Here is a 25,548-nt window from a genome sequence, read left to right as displayed (position 1 = left end):
AAAGATTGTGGAGTGAATGAGTAAATGTTTATAACTTCAAAAGCATGTTAATGGATAGTGATAGCACAGTACTATCTTACATATCTAGATGAATTAGGGCCAAGGACACTTCTGCAATAAGAAAATTGCCTGGTTCAGACAGTATTTTAGCACACAGCTTTCGTGGGCCACAGCTGTAAGTAGTTTAGCTGATGTGTTTTATATCAAAGACCACTTGAAAGCTGTCTGAACTGATCCACCTATGAATTAGTTAAGAACTCAGCCCACAGTTCCAAGGTTTCACTAGTGTATTTTGAAAATTAGGCTGAACTGGTAGAGTACATAAGTGCAGTTTATTGAAATAATTAGGATGCCATAAAATCCTCCCACTAAGAAACTTCTCTGTGTGTCTGCCTGCAGATCAACAACTGTGGCTGAATAAAACCTGATAGATGCAGAAGGCTGGGGTCACATCTACAGGCTTTAGTTGGGTCAGCTGCTCAACTCGGGGCGTGGCCAAGCACACATTCCTTCAAATGGACCAGGTCTGAGTAAAGGAGACATATGCCCAGGCTGATGGTAGGTCCTCGGACAGAGTAAATCAGTCAGACACTAAAAGCCTAGTTATAGAGAAAATTCATATAATCTTTCAATATAAATTATAATTTATATTGTTTATTTCTAGTAGAGATTCAAAGATGGCTGCATGGCACAGTGAAAAGAACATTTGACTTCTGCTTGTACAAGATGGTGACAATCTGCCTCTTATAAGTTGGTGGGGTGCACCTGTACCACCTTTTTGGCCTGGTGCTTTTTGTTATCACAGCATCAACAGTTAACATGGTTTTCGGTCCATTTGTATTTTCTATTTCTATTTCTTCTTATGCCAATTTTAGAGAATCATTTTTGCTAGAAATTTATCTTTTTCATCTTGATTTTCAAGGTTATAGCAATTTTGTTGTGATGTGTGTGTGTGTGTGTGTGTGTGTGGCGGGGCAGGGGGAGAAAGTTTCTGTTATTTTCCAGGTTATTTCTCTCTTTGATTCTGCATTTCATGTGGCTCTATCTTCAATCTCCCATCTCTCTTCTGACATCTTCAGGGCTGGTCTGAATGTGCAGGGAAACTCACAGCCTGTGCTCATTTGAGCATCTCATCCAGAGATATTTTTGCTTGCTTTCAAAAAGTTTTACAAGTTGTTCTATTTCTACCAGCCATTGGACATACCAAAAAAACCAAGAGACACATTTTCTGATGGATGAAGCAGTGATTGGTAGAGTGTTTTGATGCAGGGTTTGCTGCCATAGATGGACCCTATCTGCATATATCTCTTTCCTTTTTCTCATTTGAAAATGAGCTTAATCAGAAATAGGCAACAAACTCACATATTTTGATGTTTTACCATAAAATCCCTTACAAATGGATCAAAATTGTTTCATATTTAAAACAAAAACCAGGAAAGCACTCAGTACTTCACTCCCATGCTTTCATCCAAATATTGTAAAAATTGGATTTGAGGTCATGTTTATCAATCAGATGTTCAAGTATGTCCTTGAAGCACATTAAAATTTGCAGTTCAAGTTTTTTAATGGGACAAGTTTTTTTTGTTTGTCTGTCTTTTTGATAGATTGCTTCTTTTGACCTGAACCAGATTCAAAGGCACTTTAGTATAAGCTTTCATCAGTTTTGCAAAGTAATTCTGAAACTGACCTGAATTACTCCATTAGAAAACGTAGAGTTGTGGAATTCTGCTAATTTTACGTGTGCATAGGTTTCATAAAAAGTTAAGAACACAAAGAAAAAAATTTCCCATGTTGTTGATTTAAAAAGAAGTGTTGACAGATGTCACTTTGTTTTCCTGTGAGTCTCTAGTTCAGCATAGTTCTGACCCTGAAAGGTGTGCAAACCTCAGTAAAACAGTAAAGAGGTGTGGGTTGAATCTGTACTGACCACAGGGCAACTCTTTCTGTTAGTGTTGTGGTTATTGTGGTCATTGGGTTGGGTTTTTTGTTTGTTTTGTGTCTTAATGTAAGGGATAAAATATTCTTAATCAAAAAACATTCTTGTAGTGATTGTATTAGGTAAAATTTCAATTAATGCTACTCCAATAATGCCATGTAATAAGCTAGTCTTGGGGATCTGCTTATATTTAATCTAGGATGTAATATCCGTGAATACTTAAAATATAAAACTCTTTAAATTATAAAATAAAAACTTTCATTTGGAATTCTGAAAGAAAAAAAATTCTATCTTAATGCAAAAAGTGATTTTCTATTTTTTCTTTTTGCCCCAGTATATTCAATGGCTAGTGAAAATAAAACAATTTGTAAAACTTTTAAAACAGCAAAAAATTTCAAGTTTTAAATTTGCAAGAAGGTTTGTAAGCTTTAGGATTACCTGACAAGATTCCTTTTGCTTTTATGGTGATTATGATGAATATCTGACATGTCCGAATTTCTTTGTTTTATTTATTTCACTCTCAATTCTTCTCCAGATAATCATTCAGGATTCATATGAAGCATTTAATAACGTGACTTAAATAGTATGCTAATCCTGAAACTCATAGAGTGCTTACTATAATATTCTAGGGACCCTATTGACTCATATTTGCACATACTAGCTCATCACGATCCTATAAGGTAGGTATTATAATCTTTATTCGCACTTTGTAGTTAAGAAAACTGAGCCACAGAGAAATTCCGTTACTTGCCCAAGCTTATAGCTGTTGGTGGCAGAGATGAGATTAGAACTCAGCTCTGTAGCTCTAAAGGTCACATGTCTAATCACAATTCTATATTACAGTGGTTGAATATGATACAAGTTTGTTGGCCCTTTGTTTATTTTGTGTCTTTGTAGAACTGGAGGTGGAAAGTTCCTCTACAGAGTACCAAAGCAGCTCATAAATTAGTATTTTTCAACATTAAAAAATCCTAGAAATGTGAGGTCTTCCAGACTGTTCCCTGACTTGCTCACTCATTTAGGTTAGAATCTCCTATAATTACTCAAATATCATATACTTGGCAGTGAAAATATACAACACAACATTTTAAAAATAAAATAATCCTGGCGAAACAGGGATTAGATCTGTTCTTATTGGTCAGTGTTATCTTAACCTGACTACGAAGTTTTAAAAACTGAAAAAGAAAATAATACTAATAATAGTTAGATGTGATTGAAAATGTTTCCCTTCGCCAGCAGATGTCGCTACTGCCTCTTAGCACAGAACATTTATCAGCTACTGGAAACAAAGACGATGGAGAGATGAGAGCTATGTTACTAAAATCTCTGTTAAGTCTTTGGGTACAAGCCATATTGCTTTGGCATGAAGACAAAGAATTATGCAAAAGATGGAGAGAATCTGTCTCCCTACTTGTACAGAGAACACAGTGGATTTCAGGCAGCAGCACCTGTGGGGAGACTGGGGAAAATTTCCTGTGCAATTTGCCCAGAGCCATTCTCATTCCATGTGGCTTGCAGGACTCAGGCGGAGCACAAGTGCTGGAAAACAGAAAGCCAGTGCTACAGGACAGAAGTGAACAAAACTTGCTGGTGAGCACATGCACAGCATGCTCTAGCAATGGCTGGAAACAACTGGGAGAGAATTTGCAGAGGCTGAAGATCCTGGATTGGCAGGTGGGACCAAAATCAATGGAAATGAAGCTCAAACAAAGGCATTCTGAGCAGCTCTGCTGGGTCTGGGAATGCAGAAGGAACCAAACACTGCTCTGGACCCAGCCTTCACCCTAAGGCAGCAGGAAGGCACAAACAACCCTAGAAAACCAGGAAATATGGCTGTGACCTTTGTACGTTTTTTTCCCTAAGATATCCTACTGCTCTAAAAAACTGCCACGATCATTGCTTTCAGTAGCCTTAGGATAAAATCATTAACGATTTGAATGATTTGATAATCAAAGAATAGGATACTTGTTACATTATAATTGTCTACAAGATGAATCAGTTATTTGCGACTTTAAAAATATCTGCTCCTCCAAAAGGTTTACTTACACAGTCAATTCTGAACTTGAAGTATTCTTTGTAAGAAAGTTTTTGATAGTAAATTCAATCTCCTTAATAAAGACTTTTTTTCTTTTGTATTAGGTTTGGGAGATACTATTTTTCATCTGAGTTTTTCAATTGTATTGACATAAAGTTATTCATACTATTTCCTTTCCATCTTTTTAATTATTGTAGGATCTGTAGTGATACACTCTTTCATTCTTGATGTTTGTAAGTTTTTGTTTTCTTTCTTTCTTTTCTCTGGGTATTACTATTTCTCAACTTCATTAAGCTTTTCAGAAAACCAACTTCTGGCTTTAATTTTCTCTATTGTTGTCCTTTTTTTCTTCAATGATTTCTTATCTTTACTATTTCATTTCTAATACTTCAGCTTTAAGATGCTATTGTTTCTAGTCCTGGAAGTAGCATTTAAATCATTGATTTTAAACTTGTCTCCTTTCCTAATATAAGCATTTCCCACTTAGTGCTACTTTAGTTGCCTCCTTCAATTCTTTTATATACTGTATTTTTATTATTATTCAGTTTGAAATATGTTCCAATTTCTTCTTTGACCAATGGAGTCCAAATATTTGGGACTTTTTAATGTATATTATTGTCATTGATTTTTAATTTAGTTGCATTGTGATCAGAGAACATACTCTGTAATCTTCTGAAATTTATTAAAATTTATTTAATAGACCACCATGTGCTCTATTTTGGTGAACATTTTATGCTGTCGTGTAAAGGCTGAATAGTCTGCCATTGTGAGTGTAAGGCAAGGTTAGTAATATTGTTAAAATCTTCAACATCCTTCACCAATTTTTCTCATCTGGTTCTATCAATTTCTGAGAGGTGGTGTTATGTCTCGAAATTTGGTTGTATGGTCTCTATTCTCTTAATTATATCAGTTTTTGTTTCATGTATTTTGAAGCTCTGTTATTGGGGCATATACATTTATGATTTTATGTTCTCCTGATGAAATGACTCTTTTACCATCATGACATTTCCCTGCATACCTCTGGCAAGACTCCTTGGCTCAAAGTCTACTTTATGTGGCATTAACTTAGTCACACCAGCTTTCTTATTCTTAGCATTTTCATGGTACGACTTTCCCCATCTTTCTTCTTTCAACCTACCTGTGTCCACTCCCATTGTACATTTGGGACTGAGGAAACTGCCACTGTGTGATCCATGGACCCACCGAGAGCTAACCCTTGACCAGGACTTTATTTAAGTTGCCCTATGTGTTCTCACTCCAACAGGGTCTGCGATAATGCCTCCTACCCGTATCGATAGTGCCCTGTCCCTTCCCAAAGGAGCCTACTGCCATTTACAAAGGTACTCCTCAGCAGGAAGGGGGGCTACCTGGACATCCAGGGACTGTTACTCACATTGGATTACAAGATCTTGCAAGACATGACCTGGCCTACCTCTCCAACCTCGTGTGGCCGCTCACCCCCGAGACGCTGCCCGCCAACCACACTGGCTTCAGACAGAAGGCTGCGGCGCAGCGCCCTGCTGCCCGGCTCTTTCACCTCGCTCACGCTGCAAGGTCAGCCCTCCTTACCCATCCTCGGAGTCAACCAACCACGGATCAAAAATATTCGAGAAAAAAATTCCAGATAATTCCAAAGAGCACAACTTGAATTTGCTGCTGCACACTAGCAACTGTCTACACGACATTTACACTGTATTTACATAGAATTTTCATAGTATTAGGTATTATAAGTAATCTAGAGATGATTAAAAATATGCAGGAGGATGTGTATAAGTTATATGCAAATACTACCACATTTTACATAAGGGACTTGAGCATCCTCAAATTTGGTATCCACGGAGGTCCAGGAACCAACCCCCTGCAATACCTAGGGACAGCTGTCCTGGGATCTCCACCCTTAGGCACTATTTCACTAGTGTGGTTTTCTCTAATGTGTGCACATAAAAATGCATAGCTGTCAGTGTTTTTAATTGAACTGAGCAAAAATACAAAGTCGAGCTTTCCTTTGTTTATTTTTTATTTTAATAAAATGACAAGGCTTTTTGGTTTGTGTTTTATGTTTTTTTGCTTCCTCATCAGATCTCCAAATAATTATTTGAAACCTCAATCCCATTTCCAGAAGACTCAGTCACGAAAGTAAGCCTGTCTGCCCCCTAGTGGCAGGCCCTGTCAATATTTATACACAGGCTTTCTGATGGAGCTGCCACAAAATGGTTTTCATCACCAGGCCATGCGCCTCATTCCATGTCTAATCTTCACCCAACAGAAAGAGGAAATCCACCTTCCTCTTTATCAAATGTTTGGATTTATTTGTTTATACTAAGTATTTATTACCTTCATTGTGAATAAAATAAAATGGATAGTATTTTTTAAAATAACTTTTATAACAGCTTTGGTCTTAAGGAGGTCTGTCCCACAAAACCACTACCACAGAGCAGTTTTAAGACTTAAAATAACAATATGTCGTAACACAGAGGAAACCATAATAAACACTAAGTGATTTCTTGTGCAGTTTGGAAATACGAATAAGGGATCATTTTTATTGTCCAATTATTCCCTTTGGACCTGGCACCAACCAGCTTTCTAATATCTATCCAATCTAATGAAGGTTTTAAACAGGGAACCTAAAGTAAGCAGAAAGTTTCCCATGCTTAGGCAAGTATTTCATGATATTTTTAATTTCTGGCCCATTTTGATAAACAGGAAAATCTCAGCATCTTTGCTCCCTTCTAGAGATTCACAGCTGCACCCAGAAAGAGTTCATTTCAAGCTTTATGGTCTCTACTTTGACAAATCAATAATTTCCTTTTTCATATAGAATTGTACTGCTTGTCACCTTTCCCACCCCGACTCTCTTCACTTCCACACAACCCAAGGCATGTCAGTCATATTGATTTAAAATTATGTTTCATTAGCTACAGATATGTTTGCTCTTGCTGATCTCAGAAGGTACTACGAATGATTCTATGCAAAATAATGTGCACATTCTTGGGTACCGTGATTGATATGCATCTCAAAATCAATCTCTGATGTCTCTCTCAAAAAACAGTTTATGCTATGTTTATTTTTATTTAGTATTTTGGTCAGTGGGCTTGGGAGACACATGACTGCAGCCTTGATGACTTGTCTGCCAGATGGTGCCTGACTACCCTGCTGTTTCCATCCTCACCCTGGTGATGGTGTGAGGCTCTGGCATGACAAAGATTGAGTGAAGTTTTCCTGATTTTCACAGTTCATCAGTGCTAAAGAGTTGAAGATTTACATTTATTTTTCCTGTGCATGGCTACCTACACGGAAACGTCAAATAAGTTGGAGATTCAGCTTCTGAGAAATTGAAAGTTTCAAATACTCCAAAACCCAACCGGTTAAATCTTAAGCTTTCAAAGAAGGGAGACATTTTAGGGGTAGGGTATATAGCTCAGTGGTAGAGTGTATGCTTAGCATGTATGAGGGCCTGGGTTCAATCCCCAATACCCCCACTAAAATGAATGAATAAATATCTATTTTTTTAAAGGGGAGATTTTTTGATGGGGGTGGGGGATATGGAAAAAAAACTTGGGGAGAAAAGGAGTTACTTAAGGTAAACTTTTGAATTTTATATTCCATTGCAATCTGCTTGAAGCAGGTTGCCCACTGAAAATTGGAAAAGCTATAAATAGGTGAGGTCAACAAAATTAAGGCTTTTAGTTTTTAATGTGTGTGTGGTGTAGTGCATGCCAGGTGAGGGGTCTGGTGAAGGGGGATCATTTGGATAACAAATTTTAGATTAAGTCAATGAAATTATATATATATATATATAGGATATATATATATATATATTTCCAATGTGGATTTAGCTCTTTATATGTAATGGTACACATTATAGCCACAAGGTGGGGATACAACATAATCTTCCATTCTCAAGCTGCTGACAAGCAGAAAACTTGAAAAAGAGCAGGTTTTAAAGCAAAGTGACTCTGTTTCTAGGCTCATAAGAGGTTTCCTTCCTGTTTTCCCTTAGAATTTAATGTTAACTTTGACTCTATATCCAGCCAGAAAACGTGCTTATTAAAGAAAGCATGTATTTTTAAAAATCACTCACTAAAAATAATTGGCACAATATGGCAACTAAAATCTACTTCTCAGTCTCACCCAGGTCAAGACTAGAAACCTGGACTCACTGTGTTCTGGGGGAAGCCCTGGAGTAAACCTTTAGAAGCTTTAGCCCCTGGTTAGCATTCTCATGTTATCCAACCTAGTCACCGTATCAAATAAAGTCCTCCTCCATCCTTTCCTTCCCTCTTTTTTGCATCAATTTCTCATCTTTAATATTTACATTTAATCTAAGAGTTCTGCAGAATACTGAATTTAAGCATTTAATAATATTATGTAACAATTTTTTTACCGCTGTGGCTTCTCAGAATTAACCATCTAGAATATATTGGCAAATATTACAGTCTTTTAGAGTATCAGTATGTATGGGTTATATCTGAAATATTGACACACAGATAAAGCTACGGATACAGTTACTTCTGTTTCATATGCATGAATTCAATATTTAAACATGCACTCAATTCTCATATAAGGTTATATAAATAATACTGATAAATGGATCTATATATAGGAATGTAAGATAAACTGCATCTTCACATATTTTCATGCATGTAGCTATGGATAAGAATGTGGATGTACTGTGTGTGTATGTATGTGACAATTTTTATCCATCTGTTTATAGAAACTTCTACAGCAAATATTGCATTTATCTATCTGTCCAAACCATCTCCAACTGGATATCCTATAAGCATCATGTTTACAACTGAACTCCATATCACATCCTCACCCCAGCCTCTTCCTTCACTGCCCTATTTCAGTCAGTGGTCCCACAAGCCATCCAGTTGCCCAGTGATCTTAACTTCCTAACCTTCACCCTGAATTACTAACTCTTGTGGACTGTCTTCTAAACATTTCTCAATCCCACTCCCTTCTCTTGTCCTTACAGAATCTTCCATAGAGTGAGTCTTCCCCTTTGCCCTGGTCTCCTCTAAACCTATCCCTGACATGGCCCCATTCTTTTGAAGGGTAGTGCTTCATATGAGTTCCTTTAGGTTCACTGCTCTGCAAATACACTGAAACTAGAAATCACTGAAGATTCATTAAGAACATAGTTTACAAAAGAAGGAGGCCCCAGTTTTCCAAACTGTGGGCTTAGACACGCAGAAAGGCTTGACCCTTTCTCAGAGGATTGACAATCAAACAAACAGAACAAAACAAAACAAAGAAACCTCCAAATGATGTTTTATTTCAAATAAAATGCCTAAGTTTTGTTAAATATTCTTTTCTGAAAGAACCCACTTCATCCAAACTTTCTGATTAACTGGCTGTCCTTGATAACATCTGATAAAAAGAGCTTCTATCATAATCACTTTCTCTTCTGTAGTACTTTTGCTCATTAATAAAAAGGCATTCATTCAGTATATTCAATGTTTTAGGCATTAGGCTAAGTTCTGAGAATACAGCTGTGAAAAAGAAAAACATGGTCCTCAAGGTGCTTAAAAGTGTTCACACTTATCTTTTAGCATCTCATTGAACTATATATGTTTACATTCCTGTTTTCCTTACTATTTGACAACTAGTATAAGGTAGGGACTGTAATTTCCATTTTTGTATTTTCAGTGCTTTGCAAAATATCTGGGTCTTGGTGAAGACTAAATAAAGTTGGTTGAACTGAACTAATAAATAAAGCCCAAAACTTTATTTTATCTAAAATTTCTACAATCTACAAGCTCATAGAGATCAATAACGTGACAAAGTTCGTAGATTTGTCTGACTTAAGCCAGTGGATGGAACTGGACCATAAGTATATCTGACTTTTTAAATGGAAAAAAAAATGACTGCATGAGTGCTTGATTACTTGTTAATTGGGGCATTATTTACCAAAGGAAGTATTTACCCAGCAAGCACCTACTTTCAGAAATTTGCACCATAGTCAGTACTCAGCACATCTCCAGCTCAAAAGTTCAGCAAGGAAATAACCTCACAGTCATGCAAGTGCCTTTTAATGCATTTGTCTGCACAAAGATGAGTCAGAGAAACAATTCAGTTCTAGTGGAGAGGGGGGTGGGGGGCTCAAGCTGTGAATCTTCAAATGGTGTGGGGTTCCTCCCCACACTTAACACTTTAATCCTGTAATAACAGACTGGAATAGACATAAGGACTCCTTGGAACAGCTTGCACTTTTAACAAGTTTAATTCCACTAAAAAAGCTTTTCAGTCCCACTCAGCAGAAGAAAACAATGAAAAGTCACAAACCAAACCTTAATCAATATCATTGATAATTTCGTCTTGCAGATCTAGATGCTCCTCCCTAGCTCTGTGATGGAATCTGACTTTTTGTTTCCAGGATTTGTTGCCCAAATGGTTTCAGTTATTCAACTGTCCTCAGCTGTATCTGCTCTGTCATCTGGTTTAAACGTCAGTCTTTGATGTCTCCATGCTTTTCAAGGATGTCAAGCTTTCTTTAACAGATGGTGGAGTTTCACACTTCCAGTCTCTCAATATAACTGGAGCAGATATCTGGGTAGCATGCAGTCATAATTTACTAAAAGTACAGCCACCTTATTGTGTTGTTTTTCTTGAGAAATTTAAAAATACAGAAAAGTACAAATAACACATATCAAGTATCCATGAACCTACCCCCCAGCACTGAAAGTTGTTAACATTTTTGACACATTTGATTCAAATTTTTAAGTAAATATAATAAGACATTAAGGATAAAATTGAAGTCACTTTGCTCTCTATTCCCAGTCTGAATTCTCTCCTTTCCTCTCCAAAGGTAGCCTTTGTCATGAATTTAGTATATATCTCTTAGTCTATCAAAAAAAAATACTTTTAAGCATAAATAAGCACTGATTTGTGTGGGATTTTTTAATTAATAAAAATGACAAGGGAGTCACAAAAATTAAATAAAATCCATGATAATACAAAGGAAAATTACCAAACCACAAAAGGAAGAAGAAAAGAACAAAGCAGAAATACCAAATCAACTGCAAAGAGAAGTTCAAAATGGCAATAAACACACATCTATCATTAATTACTGTGGAATACTACTCAGCCATAAAAACCAACAACATAACGCCATTTGCAGCAACATGGATGCTCCTGGAGAATGTCATTCTAAGTGAAGTAAGCCAGAAAGAAAGAAAAATACCATATGAGATCGCTCATATGTGGAATCTAAAAAACAAAAACAAAAACAAACAAACAAACAAACAAACAAAACAAAGCATAAATACAGGACAGAAATAGACTCATAGACATAGAATACAGACTTGTGGTTGCCGGGGGGCGGAGGGTGGGAAGGGATAGACTGGGATTTCAAAATTTTAGAATAGATAAACAAGATTATACTGTATAGCACAGGGAAATAAACACAAAGTCTTATGGTAGCTCACAGAGAAAAAAATGTGACAATGAGTGTGTATATGTCCATGTATGATTGAAAAATTGTGCTGAACACTGGAATTTGACACAACATTGTAAAATGATTATAAATCAATAAAAAATGTTTAAAAAAATAAAAAGAAAAGAAATAAATGATACTATATTCTTTTTTATGTGCAAAATTACACACTTTGAGACCTGTTTGTATATAATATATATAAAATTCCTCTCAGTGACTATTTGGTATTCTATTGAATCAATATTCCACAATTTATTTACTCATTCACTATTATTAGATGGTTTCTAGTTTGTCACCATTGTAACTGCTGAAATTATTTATCATTTCCTTTCTGCATATGGGCAAGTTTCTCTAGACTGGTGCCACTTAAAAGTGTGTCCACCAACTGGCCATTCATCTACAAATTATTATAGTCCGTTGGTGAGATGGGGAGTCTGTGACAGAAAAAGTCACCTGTGTCACAAAGCACACTTTTTAGTTCACTTGACATTTCACAGCAGGGCTTTTTTCGAGGAAGTGATGCACTGATTTACATTCTGGTGCAAGCTCTTTATCGAATCACGGGTTGAATTGTACTTCCCCAGATCACACATGTAAAAGTGGAACTGCTGAGTCACAGAGTATGTAATTTTTCATTTTACTATGTACTGCTAAACTGCTTTCTATCGTGATTGTCCCAATTTACTCATGCATAGTACCTGAAACTTCGAATTTTTTCCACATTCTGACCCACTCTTTGGATATTTGCTTATTACAGCTTTATTAAGATATAATTCACATATCCTACAATTCACCCACTTAAACTATACAAGTCAATAGCTTTTACTATATTCCCAGAGTTATGCATATATCACCACCCCCCAAAAACCCATACACTTTAGCTATTACCTCCCACTCTAACCCTCCCATCCCCCAACTCCTAGGCAACCCCTAATCTACTTTCTGTCTTTACAGATTTGCCTTTTCTGGATATTTCACATACACAGAATCATAGAATAGGTTGTGTTTTGCCACTGCCTTCTTTCACTTAGTGCGGCAACATCTTCAAGAGTCATTTATGTTGCAATATGTGTCATTACCTCACTCCTTTTTATGGTCAAATAATATTCTACTGGGAGCTGAGCTTCCCCTGCCCACCCACCCAGGATGTGGGCCTGGCCTGTCGGCCTTCCCGCTGCACCTGCTGCTCTGGGTGAACGGGCACTGTGAGCTGGAGGTGGCCCTGCACAGCCACGAGCACGACACTGAACTTGAGGACCTCCGGGGACCTACCTCCCTGGAGCTTGTCGTGTCCTGGGGATCCTGGGGTCCGGGAGAGTCCTCCTTCTGTTACCGAGCTAGGTTGCCCTGCCCGACTTGCCGCAAGCCAAACGCTGAGACTCCTGAAGCTGAGAAAAGCTTCAATCGGGAGGTAGCCAAGGGAGGAGGCTGGAGAGCAGGAGGGTGGAATTTGGCGCCCTCTGACGTCAGAAGGGTCCCGGCCACTCGCGCATGCCCAGTTAGAGAGTTGGTGGTGCTGATCCGTCTTGTCCGGCTCGAGCTCAAACTAGATGCAGAAGACTCCGAGTTCCTGGAAAACAGCTTGTGCATCATCTTACTGTTCAGGCTGCAGTGAGCTTGGAGGACTTGCAAAACTTCTGTAGCAGCAATTAAAGCGAGCTTGATCAGTGAAGGCAGGTTAAGTATAACTGTTTCCGACCCCCCTGAGTCGGGTGCCGGTAAGCGTCCTCCTGCCCAGTGTCACTCACTCCGATAGAAATAGCCCAAGTTCAGTTCAGAAGCAAAGGAAAGTTTTATTTTTGGGCTAAAGAACGGAGAGGTGTGAGAGGTGCGAACTCTCGCTCCAGAGTCCACGTTCTCCGAAAGGGCGGAACTGGGGCTGCCCCACTGGGGGTCGCCTCCGCGGGGAGGGGGCGGGGCAGTCCCGTTGCTGCAGACCGGGCGCCGCACCTCTGCACACGCCGGCTGCCTCCGCCGGCGCCATTTTGAATTGAGGCGCCCCGCCGGCGCTCCTGGACATGGCTCCATGAGCTGAGGTGACCTGCCCCGCGGTGCTGGGAACTCTAACCTGAGGCCTCAGGTGCCTCTGTACACGGCCCGCTATAGGCAAATGAAACTAGACTAAGCCCCGAAAAAGGAGTTAGACCTTATCGCTTAGGGTCCATTTTATTTTTCCCAGGGACCCCAGTGGGTCGACAGCACCACCAACTTTTCTGGCGACATGGTGGATTTCACTGAGGATTACCGGTGTGATCTGCCCTGGGCCAGTGTGACTGGGCAGTCCTGCAAGAGGTGGTCAGCCCGGGGGACCCTGAGATGCTGCCTCTGGTGCTCCAGTAATGGTGCTCAGAGGATCGCACAGAGGCGGGCTGGAATTCCAGACTTGCTCACCATCCTCCGCCAGGCCGCTGATTTCTAAATGGAGATGAAGTGCAAGTTCACCAGCTGGGTGCCCCTGCTGTCCAAAACGTGCCCAGTAACAGGGACCACGTGTGGATGTGGGGTGAGAGCCTGTGGAGGGGACACCAGTCTCCTGGGCTTGGAGCACATGACCGAGATGCTTCCTCGTCAAGGGCCAGGAGGCCGGACTCTGGGGGATGGACTTGGACCACGACGCGGAGGTGGTTCCCACCCAGCGGCGGGGGCGCCCCTTTAGGAGCTGAAAGTGGAAGTGCTTGCTGCCCGCCCTGAGGCCCGGAGAGGAGCACGTGCCAGTGGCCTCACCTCTCCCACCGTCTCCATCCACCTGGACCTCGCTGTGTGGCGCCCGGAGGTCAGTTGGGGCCCAGCCACATCATGAGAGATGCCCCTGAGGCTCCTGGTTCTGGCCTCTGGGAGGCTGTCCAGCAGGAAGGGGGTCACCACAGGCCCAGGGTCTCCCCCAGACCTCTGGCATGGGGCCGAGCTCCTCCGGCACCTGCAGCCCCCAGTGCCTGCCTGTCCTGGCAGCTGCCTCCTGGGGAGGAGGCTAGGTCAGGGTGTCCCCAGTTTCTTGACTTCTGACCTCACGTGTTTTCTCATAAAAACAAGGATTTAGGCTGCGGTTTAAGGCAGCTCTTGGCCCGGAAATTGGCTTCTCAGGAGCACAGGTGTTTCTGGCCCAAAGAGTTCTTTGCAGGTCGCCTAGGAACCTTATTGGCCCTAGTTTCAATAAGAGCCTTCAGAGAACAGACTTTTAAAAAAACTTATTCAGATATAATTTCATATACTATACAGTTCATCTATTTACAGTGTACAATTCAGTGATTTTTAGTATATTCCAGATTCACAACCAGGACCACAGTCAATTTTATAACATTTTCATCACCTGGAAAAGAAACCCCATACTGTTTTTAACTATCACCCCCGCAACCCACCATCCCCTCATCCCTCCCTCAGCCCTAAGTAACTACTAATCTGCCTTCTCTTAGGTTTCCATATTCTGGACTTTTTTTTTCTATGAACAAAATCATAATGTGTAGTTTTCTGTGGCTAGCATGTTTTCAGGGTTCATCCAAGTAGTAGCATATAACTACTTCATTTCTTTTTATGGCCAAATCCATTGTATGAACATACCACATTTTATTTATTCATGCGTCCACTGATGGATGTTTGGATTGTTTCCATCTTTTGACTGTTATGAATAACACTGCTATAAACATTAGTGCACACACAAAATATTCTGTTGTGTGAGTATACCACATTTTGTTTACCTTACTCATTAGTTGATGGATGTTTGGGTGCTTCTACCTTCTTGGATATTACGAATAAGGCTATGAACATTTGTGTACAAGATTTTGTGTGAACATATGCTTTCATTTCTTTTGAGTATATCTCTAGGAATGGAATCCCTAGGTCAAGTGCTTGGCTGTGTTTACCCTTTTGGGGGAACTGCCAGACTGTATTTCAAAGTGTCTACACCATTCCACATTCCTGCAAGCAATGTATGAGGTATAAGTGTGTAAGTTTTGTTCTGATGTCTCTGCATCCTCACCAACATTTGTTATTATTTAACTTTTTAATTATATCCATACCAGAGAGTGTGAAGTGGTATCCCAATATGGTTTTGCTTTGCTTTTTCCTAATGATTGATAATGCTGGACATTTTTCATATGTTTATTGGTTATTTGTATTTTTTTCTTTGGAGAAATGGCTGTTCACATCCTTTTCCCATTCTTTAGTTGGGTTGTCTTTTTATTTATTGAGTCATGAGTTCTTTATATAATCTAGATAGAAATCCCTTAACAGATAAAGAATTTGTAATTTTTTGCAATTAATTTAAAATAATTGTAAGTGAGACATAATATACACCAGTATAGCTCAATTAATATATAAAAATTAATATATAAAAATGGTGAGTTATATATGTATGCATGTATATATACATATATGTATATGTGTGTATATGTATAATATATATGCATATATATTCTGCTAATATAATTTACTGCTGGATTTGATTTTCTACTATTAAGGCTTTTGTGAGCATTTTCATGAGTAATATCAGTCTGCAGTTTTCTTATAAGCTTTTCAGTTTCATGCCAGTATGCCTCATAAAATGGGTCTTTTTCTGAAGAGTCTGTGAAGTGTTGGTATCATTTTTTTCCTTAAATGATTATTAGAATTCGACAGTAAAGCCATTTTTCTATGGGAAAAATTTAATTATAAAGTACTTTTGTATTGGATGTTGGGCATAGTGGATTTTATATTGCTGCATTCTGTGTTTTGTTATCTTCCTATAAAGGATTTTGGACTTTGTTTAAGTTACTTGTGAACCCAGCTGATGATTTTGAGGCTTACTTTTGTGTTTTCTTAGGGTGATTTAAAACACTCTTCACTCTAGATCTAGCTAAGTCCCACCACTAAAGCTTGACTCCTCTGATGTCTATCAAATACTGGGTATGCAGCTTTCCACTCTAGCTGGTTGGAACTGGAAGTTCTCTCACTCTGTGAGCTCTGAGGTTTGTTCACATTAAAGTTCCCTGGTAGTTCTTTGGTTAATCCATAGCATTTCCTGCACATCTAAAACTTCATATACATCCTCAGACTCTGGGGTAAGCCTGTGTGTAGGATTTTATTCTGTGTACCACTCTCCACTCCATACTTTGCCCCACAAACTCCAGATGTTTCATCCTTCCCAAACTCCCATCTCTGTTGCCTCACCTCAGGGAGACTCCTGTGCTCTTGTTTAGACATCTCCTATCCCCCCATCCCTGCTCCCCACTTTGTTATCCAGAAAGTCTTTCTAAGAAGAAAGATGAGACTCACCTCATTTGTTTCCCTAATCGCAGGAATCACAGTCCCGCACTGCCTGTTGTCCAATCTTTCAACATAATTGCCTCGCTCATTTTGTCTGATTTTCTATTTGGTTGTGGTGGGAAGGTAAATTCACCTCCAGTTACCCTATTATGGCTGAGACAGAAGTCATTACAGAAAATCCAAATTAGTAAGAATACCAGACTCTATCCAACTAATGTAGAGAAAGCCGTTCTTTCTTCCCTAGGGGATCCTTATAATAGTTTGGGGCTCTTAGTCCAGAGGGATCAGTGCTGATTTCTGTCACATGAGATAGGAAGATAGTGCTCAATGCCTTGAAGACTTTTCTTCTTCTCTCTATTCCTCTGTTGCTGCTATAATTGCTCCATCATGTCACCATTGTAACAGGGGTTTCAGGATTAGGGAAGTGTTTCACACCTGAGATGGATGCTTTTTACCACCCCATCTCTGTACTACAAAATGATCTTTAGTAATAACTATGAAGAAAAATATGTGTATTTCATATGTGAATTAAAATGTTCACTTACCAAAGATAATACACCTTTCATTGAGCTGTCTGTTTCACACGGTTTTAAATCCAAAAAAAAGATCCAAGAGATCACATGATTGATAGAATTGAAATAATGTACTTTGTTTCTTTCTCATTATAATCATTGTGTTATCATTATTTATTTATAATTTACTGTTTAAACATAGGGCTATGTAGCACCACTTAGGTTGCTGATACAAATTGTTCCTGAAGCAAGCTCAGAATTTCCAAACCATGACAAACTTACTCTTGAAAAAATCTAGGTAGCTAATTCCTCATGTTAATGGCTGACTATATAACTTGGAGCTGTGTGAGTTAAATTCCATATAAAATGCCATGTTTATTAAATGAAGGCTAATTAAAATGTACATATGTATAAAATTAATTCCAAAAGGAACTGATTTTTTCACAAAGGAGCATTTTATCACTGACATTGCATAGAACTGAAAACACATGGTGATAATAAAAAGCAGACTAACCTGTAGCTGTAGCTGTTTTTGTTATAGTTTTTAAAACTGTCTACAGGCAATGCACTCTCTTATTTGCCTGCACTCTGCGGGGACCACTTGCTATGCCATCTTTGGGAACCCAGGGTGGTATCCCCTCTCTGAAGGAGTATTGTGATCATTAAGACCCCACAATTTGAATCTTATCAGTCCAATCTAGGCTCCACCCATCTCTGAAGCTTCTTTGTTGCTTGTGGCTCTCCATATCCCTTGGTCCAACACAGGTTCTTCAAGGTGTCAGGGGTTGGGGCAGGGAACACCTCCAGCATTTCCAGGCAAAAGGAGGCTTAGGGTCTCAATGTCCAACTTCTCAGTGACATAGCTATCAGTTATACACATGCACACACAGATAAGAAGGGGTCCAGCCTGCTGGAAATATTTTATTTAGCATAGTTGTATTCACTTACATTCAAAGCAATTAATATTTATATTCAAAATGATTGGTATATAGTTTTTTGTAGTAAATTGTCTGTCTTGGTGTCAGTGATGTAGATGAATTGGAAATTTCTAACTCTCTGTGCTTTAAAACAACCTAAATATAGAAACTCTGCTTCTTGAAGTTTTAGACTTCACCAATAAAATCCTCTGGCTTTGAGCCTTTTGTTGGGAGAATACTTGACTGAATTTTTTAAATAAAATAAAAATAAATGTAGCCTTTGTTTACACATGCCACTTACAAAGACTTCAGAGATGAAAGTAAAATACTCATATCCCATCATCTCTGAATAATCATTAACATTTGGACTTTCATAAAAAAGAGTCATATATTTTTCAATAAACAGTATTAAACATAATTTATCTGAATTTAATAGAAGAAAAATAAACTGAGTAAAACCAGTGAGATCCCTTAACAATCACATAAATATTTCTTCTTCCCATGAGATACTTCCCAACAAAAGATCCCTCTAAAATTAAGGAAACATACTAAATAAAACCTTGAGAGTGTGGAGTCATTATGTCTCATTAAATACATAATTCAATTTTAGGCAGTATCAGCTGATTACCTGCAGGGCTAGATAAGTGCATTAGCAATTTCCTTCTTCCTCTAATTGTCAAGTATTTATATTCTGTAACCATAATTCCCGAAGTTGTTTAGTATTTGTTTTATATAGAGATAAATTCAGTGCTAACCACCAGTGCAGTCTCTTCATTTCTAAATTCTTTGTTTTACTTCATCTCTGGATTTTTGTCATCAAATAATTTGCTGAAGAAGGTTCTCACTGTACTTTGTATGTATGCCTGAGTGTTTCCTCTAGCCGGCCTCATCCATGTATAGCTTGTGCCCCTGGAACGGTCCTGCACTGAGAAGGACCCGTGCTTAGCTTAGTGCTCTGCTGTCACGGTCTTGAAATTCTTAATATTCTTTTGAATGAGGAGCCTCACATTTTTGTTTTGCCTTGCCCCCCTCCCCAAATTATGTAGCTGGTTGCTTGAAAGACAAGGTGTTGGGGATGCTAGCTCTTAGTCACTCTTTTCTTGAGAACACAGCACCAATGCCTTCTGGCATTCAACATCACTGTAGAGAGTTGGAGGCCAGCCTGACAGCTTCCTCTGTTTGGATGATGTGATACTGTTGTCTGGATGTCTGAAGAAATCCTTCATCTTTGAAGTTCAGCCACTTCACCAGGATATGCCTCTGTGTTAAGCTTTCTGCATTAGTTTTTTGCAACACAGTATGCTCCTGCTTCAATCTGCAGATTTGTTTCATAGAATGATCCTTATAGAAAATATTTAGGTTTGTTTTTTTTTAAGAAATTAAGGAAGCAGACCTGGACCACCATATGCTCTTTCTTAAGTTGTTCTCCCCTTGGACCTCAACCTCCAGCAGCAGTGAAGAGGAGTCTCAGAACCTCTTCCTCCAGGAGCAAGGGGAGAGATCCCTTAAAAAAGCAAAAGCAAACCAAACCCTGACACCAAATCCCTCTTCAAATAATTATGGTAAAACTGCTTTAAAAAGCTGTCTATTATTGCTGATCCCAGCTTTGGCATGGTAGTGGCTTCCTGCAGTTGCTAATCTCTTGGCTCAACAACACCCTTCTGTCATTGCAGCTCTTCCATCACACATGTTACCAATTTCTTGCACTAAATCTCACCCCTGTTTTAAAGACAATGTGGTTTCGCTTTTCTCGGTTGGCTCCTGACTAACAGATATGTGGGTGAGTATTTTAGTAATATCAAAATATCCATTGGATTGCACTTACTAGTTGTGTTGTTTAAATCCTGCATATCTCTTCTGATTTTTTTGTATGCGGTCTATCAATTATTCAAGAGTTGAAAAGTTTCCCATTGTTTCAACAGGGTTATCAACTTCTCCTTACAGTTCTTTCATTTTTATTATTATTTATTATTAGTCCTGTAAATTTTATTAGTATATATTATTCAATGCATACAAGATTAAAATTGTTGGATTTTTCAGGTTGAAACTCAAAGTCAGCTTTTGCTCTATGAATTGCATGAGCCCTTCCAACTTTAAGTGACCCAAGGGCTTCAACAGGGGAAAGTGTGGTTTTAGTCTGTACATGTCTTTTCCGTGTGTGATATTTTTCTTTCTCTGGTTTCTATGCCCTTCCGATCCAGTCTGCTTTTTCTTCCACACATTTTTCGAAGTTTCTGGTTCTCTAGTTTCACACTTCTTTCCCAGCAAGGTGATGCATTCTTTTTTATGGTATGTGTGTGTTTGTGTGTGTGTGTTTGACATATACATATATATATATATTTCTATTTCAGTGGAATGAATAAAGTAGTTTTGTAGATTTTTTCCTTCTCTCGACTGTTTTTATGGCATTGAAATAATCTATCTAAAAGCACTGGCTGCTAAAATCATCAGGCCTTAGTCTCTTTGGAGAAGTAATTCTTTGATAACTTTTACATTTTGTAAGTTATTATTTTTCCAGGTTTTCTATTTTTTTCTCAAGTCATTTTGATTATTTATATTTCTATAAAACTGAACTTTTACCAAGATTTGCAAATCTATTAGCATTATATTAGTTTAATTCTAATTTAATTTAAATAATTTAAAACCCCTCCTTCCTTAGTAGTCATGGATATAATGCTTCCTCAGTTTAATTTATGGTTTCTTCTGCCTAATTAAAGAGAGCCAGTAATTTATTAATTTTATTGGCACCTTTATTCTTTATAAATAAGTAAGTTGAAATTAAATTTTATAAAACACAATTTATTTTAAACACATTAATAAAACATGTTTATTTTATGTTTCATGTAAAAAAATACAAGATGCAGAAAGAAAAAGTTAATACTCTTCTCCTCATGCCCCTCTTTACTGCCGTAGGGTAATGCTAACAGCCTGGTATTTCTATATTTCAACTATGTTCTGCATGCTTATGCAAACACAAACACATGCATACACATTTTTTGTTTGCTTTTTGTTTTTACAAGAAAAAGATACACTAAACACATTATTCTTTATCTTCTAGTTTTCAATATTTAGGTATATTGGACACCCTTTCAAGTTAGTAAGCTTTATTCAGGCATGAGTGATAGTTCTATTGGCTAAATTCAATGTTAATGTATCAGTAATATATATTAAAATAATGTGTCTTTAAACAGAAACACACATAAAACATTTATGTATTAATCACTTAATAAAAATGTGGCCAGAGGCTCAAAGGAACTCAACCCTGTTTTTCTCCTAGGAGCAATGATTCAGTATTCACTAATTCAGGATTCACAGTGACTTTGTAAAGCATAACTACCATAAAACAAGAATCAACTGTATTTCGAACAGGTGCAAATTTTGAGAACAAATGTTTGACGGTCAACCCATTTTTAGCTATATTCATACAAAATAGATAAAATAAGGTCTGGGTAGTTACTGTCTTCAAAATCTCTCTCTCACACACACACACACACACACACACACACACACACACTCCCCAACTAGTAACCAAATTGTTGCTTTAATATTAGCTTAGAACCCTCTGCCTCTTTTCTACTGGACCAATTCTGGAAGGAGAGTATAGGGGTATTGGAGGCATATTTCCAAATGAAACTGTGAAGACAGTTGTCTTAGAATTTGGAAGTTGTTAAAGATATCTTTTTAAATGTCTTTGCTTTCTGCAGATAGCCAGCCAAAGTGGATCTATTTCATGAATTATTTGTTCTATGATACTGAATTTGAATGTAAAGCACAAATAATGAAAAGGGATCTTTTGAGATCTATTTCCTATTGAGCAGGCAATATAGTTTTTAAAAGGCAAATAATCCAGCAAGTTAACACAGAATAAAGTGCTTACTTTTGAAGTAGGAAGAGGATTGTTACCTGGGGATCATGAACATTGCAGTAATAATCGTAATTAAGAACCTGAACACAGCTATCCAAAGTCCTTTCCTTTCTTTTGAAAGTATATGCCTCCCATTACTTTAGAAGGCATTTAATGAAAATGATAGTGTTTCATTATTTCTTAGTAATGTAAGTACAACAATCACTGCATATTAACTGTGAAGTTTCCCCAGGGCAGTTCAAAATGTGGGTGCTCCCATCACAATAATTCTAACTTAAAGGCTGCAATAGATAACTTTTGAAATGATAAACACAAGCTTGGTTTGGGGTTTGTTTTTATTCTTAGACTTTTCCCCTCTGCTAGTATATGAATGAAATTCTCAGTTTAGATATATCACACATATAGTCTACATTTACTATTAGTTCTAGAAGATGATCATTTAACGAAGACAACATTGATGGTCCTCTGCAGTCTGGGCCCAGCCTTGACTCTCTTTACATCCTTCTAATATCTTCCAGTTGCTCCCACCTCTCACACCCCTCTCTGTCTCTACCTCCCACCTCTGCCCATTGTCCAGGTGTCCTCCGGGCTTCACTTAACTGCCTTACCTGGAATGCCTTCCTCCCATATTGCCCTTCTTAACCCCATCTACTGCTTAAAGCATTCCAGGAGCCAAGTGAAAATGCTTCCTGCCTTTCTTGACTACCAAATTGTACCTGAAATTTGTCCTATACATTTTATTTTAAAAAATTACATTTCACTTTATATGTGCATGTGTGTTTCATATACCTATAGTTCTTTTACCCTGTAAGTTCTGCCTGCCCAGTAAGATTTTTTGAGAATAGGCTTCTTGTCATGTTTTCTTCATCTGTTTTCCTGAGCATTAAAATACATAAATTTGCAACTATTTCCTATGAGTCAAACTGTATTTCTTACTGGATAAAACTACAAATCAAGTATGGGAGAATTAGACTAAAGGTCCAAGGAGATTTTCCTGGAAAATTTTGAGAAAGACAAGGGATTAAAGACAATGAAGAAGTTTACTTAAATTATTTTTTAAAAATTGTGATTCCTTTTATAATCATCTCTCCCAGTTTTCCTACTTACCCCCTGCACTGCAGCCAAACTGCACATTGCCCCAAACACTGTTTTCTCCTTCTGTGCCTTTTGAGGGTCTTGGAACTTTACATAGTCACTCTGAGCTGGATTCAATTCCTACTGCACTGTCTAAGAGCTGTACAATCTCTGACATGTTGCTTAATCTCTCCAAGTCCCAGTTTCCCCATCAGGAATAATAATGGTACCTATGGCATAGGATTTCTGAAAGTATCAATTGATATTAATCATGCAGAGTACCCCGACCCCTGCCATCCATTAAGGCAGTGTTTATCAAATTTTATACAATAATTGGGTAGTGAAATAAGCTTCATAGTTCCAATCATGGGTTTTGGCTAAATGAAAATAAATGAGAACAGTAGAATAGAGGAGAATAGGACATAACAGCGTATACTGACCCACAATAAAAGAAAACATTTCTTTGTGAAGTTTTTAGTTCACATATATGCTACACTGTGACATGAAATGTATTTCTCATTGAAGGTTCAGGATGAAATAGTTTGAAAAACACTTTTAACATCAGTTTAAATTGCATGACATTTATGAAACCTTCCCAGATTATGTCATCCAGAAATTAAGTTTGCCCCTTTTATCTTCTTGGATTCCTGTCTTGAAGCCACATTCTGTGTAGTGTCAGAGCTGCTTTCTAAATATCTCATTTTTACAGCACGTTCAGACTTTCTCTGAGCATCTAGAACATGTCTTGTTTATCTCTGCCTACTTGGCAGGGCTCTTAGCATATTTGTTTGTACATTATGAATGCTAAATACACATTTTGTTAATAGATGACTAAGTTTTACCCATATTTAATTATGGAAGTGACAAATTGAAAAAGGAATCCTGGAAGAGAAACAAGACAAATATTGAGGAATTTAACTTCAGTTGGAGATAAAAACTCATATTTGCTTATTTGTTTTAATGAGGAATATTCACCCCCCCTTTAATTAAATATTTTCAAACTTTCTGAAAGTGGGAATTTTGTTCTTAGGTAAAGCACTTCCCTCATAATCTACATAGTGCAGAATTTTCTAAACTGGGCTTAATGGGTCATTTATAAGCACAAAAAATTCTTTGGAATTGCATGTAAAATCTGATGTGTATATGTACACCTGGAGTGTAAGAGTCCAAAACTTTATATTTTGCAAGGAGGTGTTCCGTGATTCAGGGATCCACAAATATAAATCAGTGATACATCCCAACCAGTTAAAAAAAGGTCCCACTATCTGCAGTACCCCATAGCTTCAGTCCTCTTTCTTCTTATCGTAAAAATCATCCAGCTAGGGTTAATGATCCAGATTCTCTCCGTGGTCCAAAGGGCATCCTTTGCTGTTACATTAGGTACAGACGGAGGCACTGTGACTCTCTCAGGCCATTAGGAAATCATTTAGTCACTGATCTCCCAGGTCCTGGTCCCGTTAGTCATCTCTTGGCTTTCCACAGCAATAAATCATCTATTCATTAATCATCTGGACAGTTCTCAGAACATATGATCATCATGCCATCTCACCCTGCTCCGGTGTTATAGAAACCCGATGGGTGGTGCATAGTGTCACTAATGTCTAGTTTGCTTTTGGCCTCTCAGCCTGATAAGGGGTGAGCACAAGGAAAGCCACCACAAATCAGTGGTTCTTTGGGAGCTTCCACATAATGAGCTCCCCAGGCAGGGGAGCAGGAGTAGCTGGGCCCAGAACAATTTGGAGACTAATGCACCCAGAAATTTAATGTCTGCACTGGTGTGCAGTGGTGTCTTCTGATCCTCCCCCCCCCCCCCCCACTGATGGGACTTCTTCCAGCCCACTCCCCAGAATAAGCAGGAATGCCTGGGTAGCCATCAGGGGAAGGTAAACACTGAATGTTTAAACTTCCCGTCACCTTGAAGCTCATCCTCTCTCCTTCATTCTAATTTCCACCATTAAAACTGACCTTGCTTTCCAAAGATGAGATGCCAGAACCCTAGGGAACCTGACCTAAGGTTTAAAAACCAAGTAAACATTTCCAGCCCGCCAAGGAGTATTAATGACAAACTACCCTCTTATTTTTTCTGGGGCAAAGTGTGCCACCTCTGTCAGGCAACACTGTGAATCCATTTCAGTCCTTCTCCAAAGCTGCCCTTTGATGCCTATCCGTGTCAGCTTTAAGGAAAGTGGTCCAGGTTAGATGCTAATTCAGGAAGGCTGGACTCTCCCAGCAGCAATTACTTGGAGGAAGGGAAGCATAATTCTGTCAGGTTAAAGAAACAGTTGATTCCTAGTTTTTCTCTCTTCTGCATGGGATCTAAAAGCCTGAAACATTAATCTCTTCAGATGCAGCTCCCTCTCTGCCTTAATTGAGCACTTATCTCATGGGCAAACAATTTAGTGGTGAAATCAAATCACTTAAAAGGTGATTCTTTTTGGAAAAGAGCATCTTAGGACAGTAGTGGTCTCCATTATCCATTATCCACTTAAAGTGCTGTTTTCTATTCTTGGCTGAGTTTCCATTTTCCTCCACT

The 25,548-nt window shown here is 38.3% G+C and overlaps 1 pseudogene; it reads left to right on the top strand.

Moving 5' to 3' along the window:
* The first annotated feature begins 5,389 nt into the window (after nt 1–5,389).
* On the top strand, nt 5,390–14,209 carry LOC116668468 (annotated as a pseudogene).
* The last annotated feature ends 11,339 nt before the right edge of the window (nt 14,210–25,548 follow it).

Source organism: Camelus ferus, chromosome 14 (assembly GCF_009834535.1).
Source record: "Camelus ferus isolate YT-003-E chromosome 14, BCGSAC_Cfer_1.0, whole genome shotgun sequence".
Classification (NCBI taxonomy): domain Eukaryota; kingdom Metazoa; phylum Chordata; class Mammalia; order Artiodactyla; family Camelidae; genus Camelus; species Camelus ferus.
The sequence above is the reverse complement of the archived record's forward strand: the minus strand, read 5'-3'. Positions and strand labels throughout refer to the sequence as shown.